Source organism: Saccopteryx bilineata, chromosome 4, assembly GCF_036850765.1.
Source record: "Saccopteryx bilineata isolate mSacBil1 chromosome 4, mSacBil1_pri_phased_curated, whole genome shotgun sequence".
Taxonomy (NCBI): domain Eukaryota; kingdom Metazoa; phylum Chordata; class Mammalia; order Chiroptera; family Emballonuridae; genus Saccopteryx; species Saccopteryx bilineata.
The window spans coordinates 203477782-203499418 of record NC_089493.1 but is presented as its reverse complement, the minus strand read 5'-3'; the positions used below and the strand labels follow the sequence as shown (position 1 = coordinate 203499418).

General features: G+C 47.1%; 1 protein-coding gene across 2 annotated transcripts in view; it reads left to right on the top strand.

Annotated features, from left to right (window-relative positions):
• Positions 1-21637, top strand: part of LHFPL2 (LHFPL tetraspan subfamily member 2) — a 190273-nt gene that overhangs the window by 123683 nt on the left and 44953 nt on the right. Inside the window, exon 4 of one of the 2 annotated variants that reach the window (XM_066273632.1) lies at positions 10525-10669. The exons of the other annotated variant lie outside the window; for it this stretch is intronic. The gene's annotated coding sequence lies outside the window, so the exon portion shown is untranslated. The remainder of the gene's footprint in view (positions 1-10524; positions 10670-21637) is intronic. 2 annotated transcript variants of the gene reach the window in all.

Genomic DNA, 21637 nt, shown 5'->3' with positions numbered 1-21637 from the left:
ACTTCAGGGGAAGTGCTCTGCAGGCCGTTGGGCCGCTGGTCAGTTAGTATTTTGTTACCAGTCAATGCTTGGAGGATGCTCTCCCCACATCCGCTCCTTCCCTCTGGCTCCTCAGATGTTTCATCTCTCCCACCTTCACTCCCTGCCAACCGAGAGGTGCTGTTAGACTGTTTCTTTCCAGGCCGCTGATGTAGTCTGTGCTGAAGCAGAACCGTACTGGTCTGGGATGAAGGGGGAGTGACAGATGGTGGGGGAGGGGGGACTGCAACTCACTGGTGTTATATCAAGCAGTTAATTAGGAGACCGCTTCCTCTCAGAGGGAGGTGAGGGATTTCCTATTCCTCTGTTCTTACTGCTAATATTCAGGCCATTTTTCCTCCCGAAGACATCAGGTTCTACTCTAAACCTCCCATGATTCTCTCCAGCAATGCTAGAGACCAGCATTTTCCCTCATCACTGATGTTGGGGTTTCCTTTTTGCTAAAGGTCAAGAATGTGGGGTGACAACTCTGTGTCCCCATAACAACGTAATGGCTGCTAGCAGGGCTGGGTGGTTTATTCCAATGAGTAGGTCATTCCAGATCAGCCCAGAGAGCCACTTCAATGAGACCATTGTCTGCCTCCCGTGCAGAAGGAGCTGTTGTCCAGGGCTGCTATTACAATAGTGAATTTTGCCACTCAGAAGTCAGATCTGTTACAGAAAGGTAGCCGCAGCACCAGGACGGTTGACTCCATGCCGCAGACCACAGGTGCCAAGAAAGACTCCCCACTCCCATCTTAGGGAGACTAAAAACAGCCAGTTGGTTCTCCTCCCAGCCAGTTCCTGCTGGGGACCACCAGGCCCTCTGCTTTCTAAAGGCATGGTTCCTATGAAGGACAGGTGAGTCCAAGCTCTGTGGACTGTTAAAATCAGTGACTGATAGTTTGGCACTGAAAGGAGGAACTTGAATGGAAACCATTACTTTTGGAAGAACGCTTATGTTTCTTTCATCAATTTTGCAGCATCAGCAAATAAAATGCAGCAACGCAAAGATCATCACAAGTCCCTTTTTCAAGAAACAAACAAACAAGACAGTGACCCAGTTCTGTCCCTTTTCATTTATTGTACTGGGTATGGTTCAAACATTACCGAAGAAAACTGGAACAGTTCCATTTCATAGTTTAGTTAATGTGAAACAGGTCTTTTAGCACACAAGGGAATTCCTATTGATGGGCATGAGGTGTATTATGTTTGTTACATTGTTAAATTGTGTAACATTGCTGGTACAAAATAAATGCAAAAAAAGAAGAAAAAGAGAGAGCAAGAGAGACTTTTGCCTGAAAAGAAGGAAAAGTGTGTGCGTGCATGTGTGTACTTTTTAAAACTCTTTGTGTTGGCTGCACACTGTGCTGGTCACCTTCAGAGGCCATGCAGAGCCCACCTGGAGAGCCGCAGGCCTGTACGATGTACTGAGAGAGCATTAGATGCTGACTGTGTGGTCCTACCCCAGTGCAGTGCGGGATCAGTGAAGGGAGAGACTTGTGTAGCTTGGAATGGAATTTAACAATATATCTTATTCACTTCAAAGGGTGGCCTATGGAAATGCTAATAATTTTTTTTTCTTAAGCAAAAAGCTTGGCTTGTTTGTGTAGAAGTTATGAGGGAGGGTAAGGGAAAAGCCAGGCATGGCCATGTGGTTTTAGGTCTCCATCCCAACATCCTTGGACGCGGCGATGGGCAGCCCTTCCCAGAGACCCGTCCCCACAGACGGGTAGTGCATCGTTCTCTACCCTAGGTGACAGTGCAGAGGGTCTGAAAGCTCTCATCTTCTCTGGGAAGTGAGGTAATCAAAGGTAATGGGAAAGTCAAATAACAAACGTTTTGAGCACGAACTGTGTATAATAGTCACAATAACCACCTTTACTGAAGGCATATGTATACTAGGCCCTGTATACATATGCATTCACATATGCACTTCATATACATAAGCACTTCACAGTCTTTTATTCCCCACAGTAACTCAGTGGAGTGTACTGAATTAAGTGCTTCCCGTAATTTCACAGATGAGGAAACAGGCTCAGGGGAATTAGTGGCTTGCTTAGGGTCATTACACAGTTGTTGGCTGGCAGGGCTAAGAATTTGAACTCTGTTGCAGACTTACAGCTCATGACCTTAAGGATTGTGCTTCCTGGCATGTGTTTGGTGCTAGGCACTAGATAATAGAAAGAATATGTGGGTCTGCAGGGTGGGGGATGCAGACCACGGACAACCTGGATCTCAAACAGGACAAGAAATAGATGAAAAGGGAGCTCACGTTGCAAGTGCTGCTCTCCCCAGCCCAGGGATCCGAGGGTGTGGGGAACTGTTCCAGTGCGGGTAGGGTTGCTTACCTTCCGAAGTAATGAAAAGAGTTGAATGTGAAGGTGATGGTGTCACGGACAATTCTTCTTGTTGATTTTGGAAACAATTCTGTTTCCATAACAAGTCTGTTATGGTAGTCACACATTCAGGTAAATAGAATGAGTAAAATAGGGTGATGTAAAGCATTAGGGAGGAGTGGAGACTGGGGCAAATTAGAGACTATAGAGAGCAGCTGCTGCTTAGTTCTAATTATCATGTGAAAATGGCCTAAACTGAACAAAAGGGCAAGTGATTTGGAGCTCTTTCTCATCACCCTCATAATGTTTTCCTGGCATGGTGGTGGTGGCAACACTTGAATATTAGTACTGTGTATTATAATTTTGCTAGTAAGATAGTATAGTTGGGAGATTTCAAACACTGCAGATGTAATGACTAATATGGTGAAACACAGGCATGCGATATTTGGTATAGAACAGAACCTTCTAAAATAATGGAGCAGACCTTTCCAAAACTGTCAGGGCAGAACAGCTCAGACACTTAAACCGTGAGGCCAAAGTCATTTTGATGATTTTAAAATTTTCATGAGGCTGTACTTTGTCCAATGGAAGGAATAAAACCATTCCTCAAGAGGCTGGGCTTCTCTCCAGTCCTGAGAACCAGTATGAGAGGCTCTGGCTGAGAGAGATGAGGGCAAAACTTGTCCTGGCTCTACGAGCTATTGTGGTTTCTTCTAGAGGCGAGAAAACTGCACTCCTCTATCTTTTTGGGGGGACATCTGGCTGACTGTGTGTAGTTGAAGAGGCACTAACCTCTACTGGCTAAGTTCTGCTTGAAAATGGCACCCTTTCCCACCCCCATGTGAGCCCGTGCCCCGTGGAGCTGTGGACTACCCTCCTCTCCACAGGGTCACATTTGATCTCCGGAGCTGTTTTGAGCCTATGGCATGGGTCTGTTCTTGCATGGGCTCCTCAGAAACTGTAGTGAAGTCTGGCAGTGGAAGCCGTAACTGGGTGATCTTCACAGAAGAAAACCCAAAGAGCTCCCTTTTCATGGGTCTTTTGATTGACTCCTACTTCGCAGAGGGAGAATGCCAAAGTCCTTCCCAAAGGTATGATTAGTCCGATTACTAAAATTCTGAGACCAGTAGGCTCCATCCAGCTTGTGGTTTTGATTGTATTTAGAAATCGTTATCTGTTTATGTCTGCATCCAGAATCCACTGTCATGTGCAGATGGTGTGGTCAGGTCTGGTGAGGCACTGTAGTAACAGAGTCTAGAGGCCAATAGTCATGACGTGTCTGTGGTGAGGTTATAGGAGTTCCAGCAGTACCCCACCAGGCTTGCCAGGGGAGCCAAGATTCAGCCTCCCATGCCCTGTACAGGGGCCTCAGGGCTGTGAAGGCACCAGCAGAGTGGATGGGGTTGGGAGTAAGGGATGGGGAGGGGCTGAGCAAGAGGGCTGCCAGGGAGGTGCTCCTGTGACTGGGCTTTCTCCCTTGGCCCCTTCCTCCTTCCAGCTGTGCCAGCTTTGGGGAGCTCCGCTGGTTACGGGGGGCCGTCAGTCCTTGCTCTCCTCAGTTCTTCCCTCCTTGCCACTGCCCCTGTGGGCAGTCTCTCTCCCCTGGGGGAGCTCTGAGGAAGTGGGTGGAGCTGAGCAGGTCTCGGCACCCTGCTTCCCCACCTTGGTCTTCCCTCCTCGCCCCTCGGTGATCTGCTCAGGCAACACCGCGACGGGAGGCCAGGGCACCGCATGCATTCAGCTGCTAAGTTGCAAAACTGTCTCTGAGTCCTTGACAAAACCACTTTCTCTCACAGAACTGTTCCTTTGTGTCCTACCCTGTGGTACATCCCAGGGTTCAGGGGAACGGAAATGTCACGGAGCAGTCCTGGGACGCCAGAAAATGGTTTTTATTCCCTTCTATCCTTTTGAAGATAACGGTTTCTCTTTCTACATTCTAGCAAGCTTGTTTAATTTGAAACAAAATACCATTAAAGCTTTTATGCTTTTACCGTGGACTTATAGTAAATGCAAAACAATAATATTCTAAGATTTGATTTGAAAAGCTTAAGTTGAGGCGGCTGTGTGATTTTGGCAATGTTCTCCTGTGTGAAATCCCTCGGCCATACCCCAGTCTCCTACCTTCCCGGTGGGGGGTGGGCAGGATCAGGGAGTTTTATCAGAGTGGAGGGGCACGGTGCCTGAGCAGAGGAGGCCGTGGGCTTCATAAGGTCCTGCGGGCAAAGCTTAGGCCATTTGTTTCCCCCAAGGATCTGTAGCTGCTTCAGGAATATGGGAAGCAAGGGACGCTGAGCCCACATCTGGAGTTCTGCCTTTGGGTTCTTGTTTTGTTTTGAATCCAAAGGGTGATCTGGAAAAGAAAACCAGCAGTCACAGTGTGGTGGAGTGAGTCAGCACAGGGATGGGTGAGGTGTGAGGACAGTTAATCACTGAGTCACTGACATTGTTAGGGGAGCTGTGAGTGTCCCCTGACAACTCACTTTCTAATTGCCTCCCATATGGAGGAGCCCCTGGATACTCAGAGCAGCCTGCGCAGGGACACAGCCGGTTCTGGGCGGTGTAGGAAGAGGAACAGGCTCCTGGACTCCTGGCCCTGTGCTCCCTTCTGTGCACCAGGCTCATTCCCAGGGTCCCCCTGACTTCCTGCTCCTCTCTGGGCCCTGAGCACACTGCTGGGTCCAGGCCGGGCAAGCTGCCCTGGCCTGTTGTTTCAGCCTTTGGGCCCTGAGAGCCCCCTTTGCTCTCCTGCTAGGAGGGACTTCAGGGTTTTATGAGGCTAAGTGTCTGGTCCCTGCGTGGCCCACTCTGGGACATGGTGTCCTGCCTCATTGTCCGCCTCTCCCTCCACCAGCACCCAGCAGCTTATTACATGGTGGTTGGGCCACAGCTGTCAGTGCCTCCCTCCTAGGATGTCGTCTGGGGTGCTGCTCCCTGGGCTGTGCAGAAGAGCTGAGTGAGGAGAGCCCTGCTGAGGTCAGAGCTGGAGCTGGAGTGTCTGCACCCCTGCAGGGCTGGAGAAGGCTCAGGCCTCCACTTTTTTCTTGTTCTAATTGCCTCTCTGGCATTTTCCCTCCTTTTCTTTCTTTGAGCAACAGCTTAAAATCTGAGGTAGGGCCTGCACATTTGGAGGGGAGATTTAAAATATTTAATAAAACAGCTTTAGTTCTGGGAATGAAAAGAAACAACTTTAGGTGGTGATAAATGCTTGGCTGACTTCTTTTCCGCTTTTCAGAGCTGATCCTACAGATTAGGTTTTTGGCACATGGCTTTTCCTTAACAACCCAAACAAGCCGGGAGTGTAAATGACACTTTCTATACTTTTCTTTTGCTGAAAAGGGGGCTCTGACCTACTTCTAGCACTGGCATCTTTCCAGCCAGAGTGCCCCTCCCCCATCTCCTTTGTTCGAGGAGATTGAAAAGTGATGCGTGGCACCCCGCACCTCCAACCCGGACTCAGTGTGAGCAGTACGTCAACAAACTAACACTTACTGTTCATTCCAGGTGACTCTTATATATATTTGTCGCACATCCTATGAGGTATGTCACCAGGCAATACTTTGTTCATATGGTTTGAATTACTGTCATATCTAATAGAACAAAGCTTCATTTGTTTTAAAATTTTCCGTAGTAAAGGCTTAATGTTTAGCACTCACAGCGTATCTTCTTCAAGGGGTAGCACTCTTGTGGGAAGCAGCAGTACCAAGAATGTGAGCAATGTCTTCTGAAATCGGTAATGGCACTGAGTTAGACCTAAGTTACTTTTTGCTGCAGGTGAGCAGTGACTACCTGGTGTCCCTAGGAAGCAGGGGTTTGGGTCCTGTCACGAAGGCTGTCAGTGGGCTCTCTGCAGGAGAGACCAGAGCTGCGTCTCTGACGTCAGCTGGTTGCTGCCCAGGCTGCCCCAGCTCACGCCTGTCTGGCACCACTGGCTTGACCTGGTCTGCTCACCATCGGGGAAGCAGGTCAAACCCAGGGCCTTCCCGGTTTTGTGTCTCTGGGGTTTTTGGAAGAACAGTAAAATGACTCCCTAATCATAAACTGACACTGGAATCATTTGGGTATATTTGGGTATAAATGTCATTAATTATTTATACAGATTGTTAAATGAGCCAACATCTAAAGCAAAAAGAAAAGTACTTTTGAAAATGTTGCTACATTCATATGCTGGTTTTTACAAGAATGTTAAAAATTATTTCGTAGCCAAAACAATCCTAAGGAAAAAGAATGAAGCTGGGGGCATTACAATACCTGACTTTAAACTATATTATAGGGCCACGATAATCAAAACAGCATGGTATTGGCAAAAAAATAGACACTCAGACCAATGGAACAGAATAGAAAGCCCAGAAATAAAACCACATATATATGGTCAAATAATCTTTGATAAAGGGGCCAACAACACACAATGGAGAAAAGAAAGCCTCTTCAACAAATGGTGTTGGGAAAACTGGAAAGCCACATGCAAAAGAATGAAACTCGACTACAGCCTGTCCCCGTGTACTAAAATTAATTCAAAATGGATCAAAGACCTAAATATAAGACCTGAAACAATAAAGTACATAGAAGAAGACATAGGTACTAAAATCATGGACCTGGGTTTTAAAGAACATTTTATGAACTTGACTCCAATGGCAAGAGAAGTGAAGGCAAAGATAAATGAATGGGACTACATCAGAATTAAAAGTTTTTGCTCAGCAAGAGAAACTGATATCAAAATAAACAGACAGCCAACTATATGGGAACTGATATTTTCAAACGACAGCTCAGATAAGAGCCTAATATCCAAAATTTACAAAGAACTCATAAAACTCAACAACAAACAAACAAACAATCCAATAAAAAAATGGGAAGAGGACATGAACAGACACTTCTCCCAGGAAGAGATACAAATGGCCAACAGATATATGAAAAGATGCTCAGCTTCATTAGTTATTAGAGAAATGCAAATCAAAACTACAATGAGATACCACCTCACTCCTGTTAGATTAGCTATTATCAACAAGACGGGTAATAGCAAATGTTGGAGAGGCTGTGGAGAAAAAGGAACCCTCATTCACTGTTGGTGGGACTGTAAAGTAGTACAACCATTATGGAGGAAAGTATGGTGGTTCCTCAAAAAACTGCAAATAGAACTACCTTATGACCCAGCAATCCCTCTACTGGGTATATACCCCAAAACCTCAGAAACATTGATACGTGAAGACACATGTAGCCCCATGTTCATTGCATGACTGTTCACAGTGGCCAAGACATGGAAACAACCAAAAAGCCCTTCAATAGAAGACTGGATAAAGAAGATGTGGCACATATACACTATGGAATACTACTCAGCCATAAGAAATGATGACATCAGATCATTTACAGCAAAATGGTGGGATCTTGATAACATTATAAGGAGTGAAATAAGCAAATCAGAAAAAAACAAGAAATACATGATTCCATACATTGGTGGAACATAAAAATGAGACTAAGAGACATGGACAAGAGTGTGGTGGTTACCAAGGGTGGGGGGGGAGGGAGGACATGGGAGGGAGGGAGGGAGAGAGTTAGGGGGAGGGGGAGGGGCACAGAGAACTAGATAGAGGGTGACGGAGGACAATCTGACTTTGGGCGAGGGGTGTGCAACATAATTTGATGACAAAATAACCTAGACATGTTTTCTTTGAATATATGTACCCTCATTTATTAATGTCATCCCATTACCATTAATAAAAATTTATTATAAAAAAAAAAAATTATTTCGTGGCTATGATTCATACCCTGATGCTTTTATAAATTCTTGCATTGCACAGTGATTCAGTCTGTCAGATGATTTCCCTTTGTGAGACTCCATAGGATTGCAAAAATTCAGTGATTTGTTTCACAGATCCTTCCATCTCTCCTCATTTAAGGCTTTCTGTTTTTAGATTTACAGTATTTTTTTTAAGTGAGAGGAGGGGAGATAGTGAGACAGACCCCCGCATGCACCTCCATCAGGACCCACCCAACAACTCCATCTGGGGCTGATGCTCCAATACTGAGCTATTTTTAGCACCTGAGGCCAACTCACTTGGACCAACCCTCTGAGCTATCTTCAGTGCTTGGGCCACACTTGAACCAACTGAACCACAGACTGTGAGAGGAGAAGAAGGAGAGAAGGGAGAGAGATGGAGGAGGGGAGAAACAGATTGATTCTCTTGTGCACCCTGACCGGGAATCGAACCCGGGACATCCATATGCCTGGCCAATACTCTATCCACTGAGCCACGGGCCAGGGCCAAGGCTTTCTGTTTTTAAGGCTGAGAGTGGTTTATCATTCAGCTCTATAGTAGCCTCATGCATGGCCGGGCTCCGGCCAACACTGTAGCCCTGTTGCCTGCAGATTGCAGAACACTTTCCAGAGGCAATCCATGGTTTCATGCTTCAGGGGGGAATTCTGTTCTTTACCCGCTCTTTTCAGTCTTTCATAGGAACTCTGTGACAGTCAAATGAGGTCACTGGTGAAAGTACTTTTCTAAGGAAGGCACCTGCTGTAAGGTTCCAGGAGTTTGGACGAGTAAACTTTTAATTTTAAAGAGTATCAGGGCTTGCCTTCGAAAGGCTCTGCCAGTGAACATGTGGCTGTTTGTGTCCAGTAGGACAATGTGTTTTTAAAAAGTAATTTTTCTAATTTGTTAGCATTATACTTATTAAGGGTGGAAGTTTCATTGTGCATATTTATTAATATCATTTGAATGTGGACACTGTATCTTGGATGTTGGAAGGACTGCTCTGTATTTACTGATTTGCTTACATGGCCCATCCCTCAGTTTCCTCCTCTGTGAAACAAGATAATAGCCCTTCCCTGAACACGGTGAGGATGTCCAACAGCAGTGCATTCATGGCACACAAAGCTGTCTGGTTCAGAAAATAAAGAAGGTTATCAGACCTAGGAAACAGAAAATGAAAAGTTGAGATTGATGAGCAGTGGATATTATTATTCATCCTCCCAGGCTCCATCCCTTCTGACTCTCCAGCCCTCAGCACAGGAAACCTCCCTGACTTCACGGTCTTACCAGGCAGTACAGTAAACATCGGTGCCCACATAACACTATGGGCAGGTGGAAGGGAGTTAGCTAATGTTTCCTCTTGTTGAATGACATTGTTCAGTTACTCTTGATGGGACCAAAAAGCTTGTAATAATGAAATTTGAAAATGTCACAATCTTTTTTCCTTCCTTTCCATGGAAAGAAAATAAAATCCGAAACCCATCATTCTTGGTTTTGCTAAAGGTACAGTAAGCCCTCACTTAATGTTGTCAGTAGGTTCTTAGAAACTGACTTGAAGTGTAATGATGTTTAACAAAACTAGTTTTGCCTTAGGCTAACTGATATAAATAAGAGTTGAGTTCCTGTGGCATATTTCTGGTCACAAAATCTTTGTCAAACTTCTAAATAAATACCAAAAACACTTGTACTATTATACATTGAAATAAATGTAAGTGATACATACATTTAAGAAAGATTAATAAAAATAAGTAATATCATTCTTTTCTAAAACACTTATTCCAATTCAGAGTTGTGTGTGGCCAGAGACTCTCCCGACACTCAGGGCACAAGGAGGGCACTCACACCCCCAACCCCACCCACTCGGATGGTGGAGATACCAGTTCACTGTACGAGTGCACCTCTGGGGTGTGGGAGGAAACCAGGGTCCCCGGAGGACGCCCACGCAGAGCAACTTCCACACAGACAGTGGTCTCTGCGGGGAATCAGTTGTGTATTTTTCCTCATCCACATTATAACAAAACGATGTTGAATGGAATGGCATTAGTCAAAGACCTGCTGTACAGTAAAATTGGCCATGTCCCTCCGATTTTAAGCAGGGGACTTTGTATATAAAATCTGCAGACACAAGGGTCGGGTGAAATAACGAGACAAGGAGCCAATCCAAACTTCTGATCCTTTCGAACAAAAATGCTGCCGCGTGACAGGGTGGACTGTGTCTCCCAGGAGGCTCTCTCCAAGTCACGCTGCCATTGTGAGCCTTCTTCACTTCTAAGCTCTCGGTGACTTCTCATTTGAACTTTGAAAAAAAAATCTCAGCATTAAGAGCTTCCCCAAAGGTTAATCTTCAGTCTTGCTTCCTGATTTCCAGACAGAACTGAGTTAAAAACATAAGTGAGTCTGTTTGTTTTTCTGTCTCCAAGGTGTTTGGCCCCATGTTCGTCCTCCCGGCTGAGGCAGGAGAGAAATACTTCGTTACTCAGAGCACTGACAGGAACTAACTTTGGAAATGGTGACTTGACAGAATGTTGGCTGGGGCTACATGTTTCCCAGATTAATTCTGACAAAGTAAGGTTAGCATTCAACTTTCTGGAGTTTCCCAAAGTGTTTTAGGATGTTTAAGCCAACTGTATATTTGTTGCCTGTTTTTCAGATTTCTCCCTCTACTACCTGTTGGGTATTTCATTTATGTCTAACATTTTACTTTCTAAGCTGTGTTGTGGAAGTTTCTATCTTCTTGTAAAAACTGCCCTAGAATGTGAATACCATGTGATGTCTTTGATTTGATGTTGGGGTCAAATGGAGGGCACTGTGTGGCCTTCCTTCAGGAAAGAATGGAGGATTGTCTTTTTTTTCCTCATTTGGTTCTTAGAGTGCATTCAACTGACAATAATATAATAGCATATCAGGGTCAAAAATCACTCGCCTCCACTGAGTTTTTGTGTGGACAAGACTTAGGCTCAGAGATAGTATAGATGTGTGGGCACATTGTTGAATGTTAATGCCTGTGGCTCTAAATGCTGGGCACAAGCCTCCTACTATTCTGGGTTCTTTATTCCAATGTGATGAGAAAAGAGCAACATGGTGCATTTGAATGACATAATAGACAACTGCATGTTATTGAGGTATAAGTAAAACATGGTCAGAGGGAAACAGTGAAGAGGGCGTTTCACTATTTCCAGGCTTTGTCTCACAAAGACTTGGTTGTATTTTTGAATGATTAGAAGAGATAACTAATTTAGGGTGGCATTCCCTGTGAGTTAGATGACTGTTTTAAACAACTTATTTTAGACTTCAGCTAATGGATAAAGCCACTATTTTCAAACAAAAAAGTTTGGATGCTAATTGACTCACAGTGTCGGGGTTGTGATGATTCCACCCAAACCCAGCCTGCGTAGGGCTGAGCAGGAGAGGCAGCTGCTCGGTTTCCTGAGTGTGGGGAGGTAGTGGAGGTGGACTGGGGGCTATAGAGGCAGGTGGAGGAGACTGAGAGGGTGCTTTTCTGACTGTGGCACAGTTTCCCACTGTGATATTTCAAACCCCACCAGTCCCACTGTAGGGGCAGGAAACAGTCAGTGGGAGAGATCTGGTCTGAGGCTCCTGATGGCTCTCCTCAAAGGTGGGCTCTGGGGCGGCCCTGGGTGGCCCTGCCGTCTGCTTCAGCAGGCTCAGCTATGCTGACAGGAGTTGATGCAAGACGGCTCTTGGCCAGAGACAGAGAGTTTGAAGTGCTCACTTCTTCCTGCTGCTTTGATGTTTGTGCTTGTGTCACTTTTCCTCCTTGCTGCATCAACTGAGGACTGTCCTCTTCCTCCTCCAGTGGCCATTTTTAACTGTGTAGGTATTCACCAACTCTATCATAGTACCCTCTCCCCAAATTCAGCATATTTATTTTAGTTTGTGGTCCAGATAGTTTGAAAAGGTATGAATTTTTATTTTTTCCTCTTTGTGAGGGTATTTTTATTTGGTCTCTAGCTATTTTTTCATTTCACTTCTTTTGCCTTTATTTCTGCACCCCACCCCCTTCATTACAAAAGGGATTAATGCAACATGGTTTCCATCAAGGTTAGTATTAATCCATGTTTGTGCTTCTAGCCTACTAACATAAGTGCCCTTATACAGACTATTTAGACAAGAGCTATGTGAGTGGTTTGTTTTTACCAGATGGCCAAATAAATGACCTACCTGATTCTGTCTTCCAAGGTCATGGGTCAACAGCTCTCGTCTTTAAAGATTATCATTACTACCATTTGCTAAATGCTTACTATGTACCAGGCTCTGTCTAAAGCATTTCACATGTATTTTCCCATTTAATGTTCAATCAACACAGTGAAGTAGATAGTATCATCCCTGTTTATAGTTGTGGAAATTGAGACATAGGGAGATTAGTTACTTACCCTGCTTCATTCTGCTGGTATGTGCCATAGCCAGTATTTGAACCTCATCTCAGTCTGGATCTTGTACCTTAAACAAAAATGAGTACCTTCTGAAGTATAATGATCTCCCAGGGGCATTATTTCAGTGCCTAAAAGTATTTTTTATTGTCGTAACTGGGAAAGCACTACTGGCACATAATGAGAAGAGGCTATGGGTCCTGCTAAGCACTATACCATGTACTCCAAGCACCCATAAGAAATAATTATCTGCACCCTGGCTGGCTGGCTCAGTGTTAGAGTGTTGGCCCAGTGTGTGGAAGTCCCAGGATCGATTCCCAGCCAGGGCACATAAGAGAAGCGCCCATCTGCTTCTCCACCCCTCCCCCTCTCCTTCCTCTCTGTCTCTCTTTTCCCCTCCCACAGCCAAGGCTCCATTGGAGCAAAGTTAGCCTGGGCACTGAGGATGGCTCTGTGGCCTCTGCCTCAGGCACGAGAATGGCTCTGGTTGCAACAGAGCAACGACCCAGATGGGCAGAGCATTGCCCCCTAGTGGGTATGCGGGTGGATCCTGGTTGTGTGCATGCGGAAGTCTAACTGCCTCTCCGCTTCTCACTTAAAAAAAAAAATAGAATCAATCAATCAATTAATTAATTAATTTAAAAAAGAAATAATTATCTGGTTCTAAATGTTAAAGGTGCCAAGGTTGCTGTACCCTGTTTTTGGTATAGCAGAGTATTTATGTTTAACAGGTAAGGGGGTACCTTTCAGGTGGTGTTCTGAAACTTGAGTTTTTCAAGAAATATTCCTTGTTTGTATAGTTTTAAAAATTATTTTTACATTATTGATTAGTGAGAAATATATAACTTTATGAGAAGACATTTAATGCTATTCTTAACCTTTTAAGTGCAAAAGATTTCTAATAATCTTTATACCTTCCTTATGATGTATAGTTATTGGAATAGAGCATGTTGTTTAGATAATTATACTAGGCATTTTTCTTCTTTGGTTCTCACTTAGAGGCTTCATAAACATAAATTCTGCTAGATGTCAGCAGGAAATTTTTAGATTGTGAAATTTTGTGTCTTGGCTCTGTTTGGGTCCCATAAGTGGGACCAGCTCACATCACCCCACAGACCATGTACCCCAAAGCACACGGAGCAGCGATGTGGATGGCTGTAGGCTGAGGGGCAAGGGCTGGGCACAGAGTAAGCAGGCTCAAGTTTCTCTGCCGAGGAGGCTGCGTGTAGGCTCCGGGAGGAGAAGTTTTCGCAGACTGAGTCACGGCCTTCTGTTTTGTGTTCCAGCCGTGTGTTCAGCCCTTCTGCTCATCAGGCAAAACCAAGCACCCCAGTTGGAGAACTTTAAGGTCTTCCTGTTTGTCTGATCTCCTGGCACCAAGAGCATAGACATCTGTGTACTGTCTGGCTGTTTCCCCCCCAGCGCCCTTCCTCGGCCCCAGCGGCACCCCCAGGGCTGCATTGTTTGCTTCCTCCTCATCTCGACCTTGGGCTAGTTGCCTGTTTATTGTAGTGACTCCTCACATAAAATGTGCTGGGGACTTCTTTGTCTTTTAACGAAATGCTGGGGGATGAGAAATTGAGGATCCAGTTAACATGCAAGGGACAACATTTTGAAATGTATCTCAGACCACAGGGAGACTAATGTTCCTGCTCAGCCATCTTCTTACTGGAGTTTAGGATAGAATGTTTGGTAGGACGTGGACAGCCATGTTGGCCACTGGTCCCTGCTGACCAGTGACACCCCTCAGACCTCTCTCCACCTTGCCTTTCAGGACGCTCAGCCTCCTCATCCTTCCCCCTTGGCCTGCTCTTTGGTCCTTTTGGCAGTTTTCTAGGTTTCCCAGGGTGTATCCCTGGTCCCCCCATCTTCTTATTCCACACCTGCACCTTGGGAGAGCCCTGGCATCCCACACTCTGGGACACTCAAGTCCCCGAGTGCCCGATGTACATCCACAGAGCTCTCAAGTGCTTCGTGATCCAGACTTGACTCAACACATGCTTTTCCCCATATCTCTGTCCCTGGGAATGGAAACATCCAAGTAGTTCTAACAATTCTTGGCCTACACAGCCTGTTATTCACTGAGTTCTGTTGTCTCTCCTAAACAGTTCTTAAACGTGGCTTCTCCACTGCACTGGTTCTGGTTCTTCCCTTCTCACCTGGAGCGCAGCAGGATCTTCCTGACAGCCTTCCCGACCCTCCAGACGTGGCCCTTTCCTGCCCCTTCCACCTGTGCCCCTTTCCTGCCCCTTCCACCTGTGCCCCTTTCCTGCCCCTTCCACCTGTGCCCCTTTCCTGCCTCTTTCACGTGTGCCCCTTCCACCTATGCCCCTTTCCTGCCCCTTCCACCTGTGCCCCTTCCACCTGTGCCCCTTTCCTGCCCCTTCCACCTGTGCCCCTTTCCTGCCCCTTCCACCTGTGCCCCTTTCCTGCCTCTTTCACGTGTGCCCCTTCCACCTGTGCCCCTTTCCTGCCCCTTCCACCTGTGCCCCTTTCCTGCCTCTTCCACGTGTGCCCCTTCCACCTGTGCCCCTTTCCTGCCTCTTCCACGTGTGCCCCTTCCACCTGTGCCCCTTTCCTGCCTCTTTCACGTGTGCCCCTTTCCTGCCTCTATCACGTGTGCCCCTTCCACCTGTGCCCCTTTCCTGCCTCTTCCACGTGTGCCCCTTCCACGTGTGCCAATTTCCTGCCCCTTCCACGTGTACCCCTTTCCTGCTTCTTCCACGTGTGCCCCTTTCCTGCCCCTTTCACGTGTGCCCCTTTCTTGCCCCTTCCACGTGTGCCAATTTCCTGCCCCTTCCACCTGTGCCCCTTTCCTGCCTCTTCCACGTGTGCCCCTTCCACGTGTGCCAATTTCCTGCCCCTTCCACGTGTACCCCTTTCCTGCCTCTTCCACGTGTGCCTTTTCCACGTGTGCCCCTTTCCTGCCCCTTCCACGTGTGCCCCTTCCATGTGTGCCCCTTCCACGTGCACCCCTTTCCTGCCCCTTCCACGTGCACCCCTTTCCTGCCCCTTCCACGTGCGCCCCTTTCCTGCCCCTTCCACGTGCACCCCTTTCCTGCCCCTTCCACGTGCGCCCCTTTCCTGCCCCTTCCACGTGTGCCCCTTTCCTGCCCCTTCCATGTGTGCCCCTTCCACGTGTGCCCCTTTCCTGCCACTTCCACGTGTGCCCCTTCCACGTGTACCCCTTTCCTGCCCCTTCCATGTGTGCCCCTTCCACGTGTGCCCCTTTCCTGCCTCTTCCACGTGTGCCCCTTCCACGTGTGCCCCTTTCCTGCCCCTTCCACGTGTGCCCCTTCCACGTGTACCCCTTTCCTGCCTCTTCCACGTGTGCCCCTTCCACATGTGCCCCTTTCCTGCCTCTTCCACGTGTGCCCCTTCCACGTGTGCCCCTTTCCTGCCCCTTCCATGTGTGCCCCTTCCACGTGTACCCCTTTCCTGCCCCTTCCACATGTGCCCCTTCCACATGCCCCTTCCACGTGTGCCCCTTCCACGTGTGCCCCTTCCACGTGTGCTCCTTTCCTGCCTCTTCCACGTGTGCCCCATCCACATGTACCCCTTTCCTGCCCCTTCCACGTGTGCCCCTTCCACCTGTGCCCCATCCACGTGTACCCCTTTCCTGCCTCTTCCACGTGTGCCCCTTCCACCTGTGCCCCATCCACGTGTGCCCCTTTCCTGCCTCTTCCACGTGTGCCCCTTCCACCTGTGCCCCATCCACATGTACCCCTTTCCTGCCCCTTCCACGTGTGCCCCTTCCACCTGTGCCCCATCCACGTGTGCCCCTTTCCTGCCTCTTCCACGTGTGCCTTTTCCACATGTGCCCCTTTCCTGCCCCTTCCACGTGTGCCCCTTCCATGTGTGCCCCTTCCACGTGCACCCCTTTTCTGCCTCTTCCACGTGTACCCCTTACACGTGTGCCTCTTCCACGTGTACCCCTTTTCTGCCTCTTCCACGTGTGCCCCTTCCACGTGTGCCCCTTCCACATGTGCCTCTTCCATGTGTATCCCTTTCCTGCCTCTTCCACGTGTGCCCCTTCCACGTGTGCCCATTCCACGTGTGCCCCTTTCCTGCCCCTTCCACGTGTGCCTCTTCCACGTGTGTCCCTTTCCTGCCTCTTCCACGTGTGCCTCTTCCACGTGTGTCCCTTTCCTGCCCCTTCCACGTGTGCCTCTTCCACGTGTGTCCCTTTCCTGCCCCTTCCACGTGTGCCCCTTCCACGTGTGCCACTTTCCTGCCTCTTCCACATGTGCCCCTTCCACATGTGCCCCTTTCCTGCTTCTTCCACATGTGCCCCTTTCCTGCCTCTTCCACGTGTGCCCCTTCCACATGTGCCCCTTTCCTTCCCCTTCCACGTGTGCCCCTTTCCTGCCCCTTCCACGTGTGCCCCTTTCCTGCCTCTTCCACGTGTACCCCTTTCCTGCCTCTTCCACGTGTGCCCCTTCCACCTGTGCCCCTTTCCTGCCCCTTCCACGTGTGCCTCTTCCACGTGTGTCCCTTTCCTGCCTCTTCCACGTGTGCCTCTTCCACGTGTGTCCCTTTCCTGCCCCTTCCACGTGTGCCTCTTCCACGTGTGTCCCTTTCCTGCCCCTTCCACGTGTGCCCCTTCCACGTGTGCCCCTTCCACGTGTGCCCCTTCCACGTGTGCCTCTACCACGTGTGCCACTTTCCTGCCTCTTCCACATGTGCCCCTTCCACATGTGCCCCTTTCCTGCCTCTTCCACGTGTGCCCCTTCCACATATGCCCCTTTCCTGCCCCTTCCACGTGTGCCCCTTTCCTGCCCCTTCCACGTGTGCCCCTTTCCTGCCCCTTCCACGTGTGCCCCTTTCCTGCCTCTTCCACGTGTACCCCTTTCCTGCCTCTTCCATGTGTGCCCCTTCCACCTGTGCCCCTTCCACGTGTGCTCCTTTCACGTGTGCTCCTTTCACGTGTGCTCCTTCCATGTGTACCCCTGCCTGCCCTTTCCACATCACTGGCAGCAACCTGCTGGATCTGGGGCTTAGCTTCCCCCTTTGAGCAGATGCCTGTGCCAGGCTCTGTGAGTACACGTGCAAGGCGCACATACAGAGGACACACTTACTCAGGGAAGGGTTAGTCCTTTCTGGGACTTGCCTAACCCTGCGGAGGTCCCAGAAATGACTTTTTTCTAAAATGCAAGTCTGATTTTTTCACTTTCATGCTGACGAAAATACTGTAGGTGCCTCTCATCATAATGGATGGACACTCAGGTCCAGCCCCTCTCAGGATGGCGTCTGCTCTTTTCTCTGGTCCCACACCTGCCCGAGTCCCCCCGGCTTCAGGGCCCCACTGGCCTAAGCAGAGCATGCACTCCGGACACACTCCTTGTGGTCTTCTCCAGGCAGCGCAGGGCACAGCCTCTTCACTCCTCCATGGCAGTGGCTGCCTACTACCTTGTCTGTCACCTCACTAGCCCGTGAGCCTTTGAGGATGGAGAGGAGTCATTTTGCTGTCCCAGCACTGACTCAGAACTGGGCCTGTGAACAGACTTCAGAAGTTTCTCTTGATGGTATGTGACTGTGACCTGCCTCTCACTCTATCCAGCGGCAGAAACGAGATCACCACCACTTGGTTTCTGGCTTTCACTGTGTGGTTTCTGAGTAGTGGCCATCACCAGCCAGGCTTTCTTCCCCCATTAAAATTAATTTAAAAAAATTTTTGCTTTCTTCCTGTAGAGGAAATTAGAGTTCTCATAGACATCAAGTGTCTTAAACAAGATGAATAGCTTGTTGTTTTCTCAGTCACATCCATAGGAGCACCTTTCTCTCCTGAAAGGGTCCCATGTGGTCAGGAGCAGAGAGAGAACTGAGTGTGAAGGGACAGGTTGCAAAAAGGGCTGCAGATTCCTTTCTGGGATCATACTTGATGTGTGTAGACTCTTCCCAGAGTGCCGAGCGTGCTCGTGTATTTTTCCTGAGCCAAGTGAGTATTCTATCAAATGTCAACTGCCTCTTTCAATGGTAACAAGTTGCACTCACAGCAGTTTATAGGACCAGAGGATGCTGTACTCTGGAGCAGAAGGGAAGGAGGCAAAGGAGCCCTGCCAGTCCCTACCCGCCCCTGAGCTGTGTGCGCTTTGTGTCAAATGGAGCAAGTCATCTCTTCAAACTGCCCCAGCGCAATGTGTCCAAGGAGCTTTTCTTGAAGAATTTGGACCAGAAATCCAGAGTCACTTAAAATTCATCTTAGTTCCCTGAAACGTTTTCACAAGTTCACAAATCATCCTGCAAGTTGAAAAATGAATTTAAATGGGTAAGAGGGGTTAGAACATAAAGTTTATTTTCATTCTTTTATTTAAAATTCATCATACTAACTAGCTAGCTAATAGGCCTGAATTAAATATCCTTCACCCTTTCAGCCATCATTTCCACACCCCCACCCACACACTCACAAACATGAGTGTTATCAAGACCCATCGGCTTTGCTCAGAACACAAGCAGTGTCAGCCTGTCGTTCAGCCTTTTAAGAAGTGTTTTTGTGCAACCATCCTGGGTTATCCAACAGAAGGAGAAAACCTCCAATCTTTTTTTTTTGCCCCAACTGCAACTCTCTCATGCGAATGAACTAACCATTGATTTTCTTCACAGTTCACAGTGGTCCCTCGTTTATTGCAGGGGTCAGGTTCCAGAACCCCCACGATAGGTGAAAATCTGCGAAGTAGCAACCTTATATTTATTTTATTATTTATATATATTTTAAGGCTTTATAAACCCTCCCCACGCTCTTATAAACCTTTCTCACACTGTTATTAACCTTTCCCACACTTATTTTGCTTATTTTACCACAAAAATAATTAAAATAATAAATATATAAAAAAACCTAAATACCACAAAATCTGCGATATGGCAAAAAATTCGTAATACAAAATTAGATATGTACAATTTAAAAACCTGCAATACAGTGATTGCGAAAAGGGAACCTCAATATGGCAAAGGACAACTATATATTCTTGATAAAACCTTATGATTTTCTCAAGATTCTCCCCCTCCTGTACTGCCCCACCCAGATGCGGATTAAGGTCAGTTGAGGTCCGGGGTGCAGAAAAAAAATATTGGGACCCTTAAAATAAAGAGAGAGACAGGGAATATAAAAATACATATTAACCATATTTTTAAATAAATAAAAAATATTATGTACTATTCATGTTAAAATTGCACATATGAAACCAAACTTGGTGTCATTAGAAAAAAGTGTCAAGTTGGGGTTTTGCAGGGCCCTTCAGAAGTCGGGGCCCAGGGTGCGCACCGGGTGCACCTGCTGTTAAATCCTGTTAAATCTGCCTCTGGCCCCACCCCACCTAGTAAGCCTAGTTCTCTGTGGACAGCCTTACTCCTCAGTGGCCTCAGTACCTGTGTGCTTCCTGATTCCAGCCTCAGCGACAGTTCCTTGAGGCAGTAAGAATATCTTTATCTCTACTCTCTCCACCCCCACCACCCAGTATATCAGTCTACACAGCTTGGACAGTCAGAGCTTGAACAAGGTGTTAGCTCCAGGGCACCTACCTGGCCTTTCCCCCCGAGAACTTCAGTACTTAGACCAAGTCAAGGTGGCTGTTGCCAATCATAGTGAGAAACAAGGGTCAACAAATGCATATTAACAGGAGCTTTCCAGTTTGGGAAGCTCCTTTTTAAGTGCTTTAGTTTTAGCAGCTATTTAATGAGCATTACTTTCAAAGAAGGGTGGGGTTTAACAAGACAGGAACAAAGGAAAAATCAAGAAATCAAATATTCTGGGTCTCAGGAAAAATAAAACTATTTGTACAGAATTGGTGCAGTTTCACCCATTATCTCAGAAATCCATTGCTTCTGTCCTTTTAAGCATCTGGGCCTGTGGTTTCTTTGTGGGGGAGGGAGGTGTTTCTATGTGTGCATGACTCATTTCCCACCTACACAGAGCCAGCCTAACAAGGTCTGCATTTTGATTCCTGTCCACATGACAAAGGCCCAATATGGTTTAGCCTCTGTTTTTATGAATGGTCACCTCCACTAAAGGGCAGTTTGGAACAAAGGTCAGGAAGTTAGGAATGAAACTGGATGTCTTTGTGAATGGCATTCTTCTTGTTGATATAGCTTTATTCTCACAGCCCGTGCCTGCAGCCTGCCTGCACGTTCAGGATATGTGTCGTTGACCACCAAATATTGTGCCTTGCCAGAACCTCTTACCTCTGGCCTGTGCTATCTGTGATTATTGTTGTAATTAGATCAATTGTACTAAACCTTGGTAAAATACTGCCTTTGACAGCAATGGGACAAAATTTTTTTTAATAACTTTTTCTTTGGTTGAAAAATCATTTGGTTGATCATAACAAAACAAGACATTTTATTAGATCATTAATAAGAATACTTAACAGAAATAAGTGTCCCTAGATAAATGCAAATCGGCCTTCTGGGGCCATTTATAACGGATGAGAGAATTGCACTGCTTGACTTTAATAATTCACCAAGGAACAGAGACTAAACAGCAGCTAACATTAATTTTATGGGACAGTTTTATACAATTTGTTTTAAAATAAAAGGGACATGACTTTTGACTCCTGCCTGAAACCAAAGCACTTCGGAGGCTCTCGTGTTTGGGTTTCTTGCTGAAGAACTCACTCTGAGAGGCTTTGTCTATATCTTGGCGCCCTTCTCTAAAAATTATTAAAACTTTATATTCTATTCTTCTGGCATATGGCTATGAAATTCTTCATGACCAAGCATTTTACTTGTCCAGAACTGGAGCAAAAGTAGTTAAGGAAGGACCCTTTTGAAGAGCATGGATTTTCAGAACTGAGTGAGGGTCCTTTAATTGCAGGATCCCTCTCTGATGCTGAGGGCAAGGAGGTTTAATGGTTTAACTGTTAGCCCAGAGACTGGAGTGGAGACTGTCCTACTGTGTTTTCAGGACTGAGAGACAACTCTGGAGCTGGAAGGGAAAGGTTAGCGGTGGGTTCTCCACCCTAGTAAGAAAGATGAGAGGAGGGAGCCAGTCCAGCCCAGGCCCTTTGATCATGGTCCTGAACAACTTCTTGCGCCCAAGGGTGTGCCCTCAGTCCCTGGTCTACTTTGCTGTGTGATCAGATAAGACCTCTTCTGCTTCTGCACTTGGCATTCATCGTGACAAGGGTGTCCCTGTCTCCCATCCAAC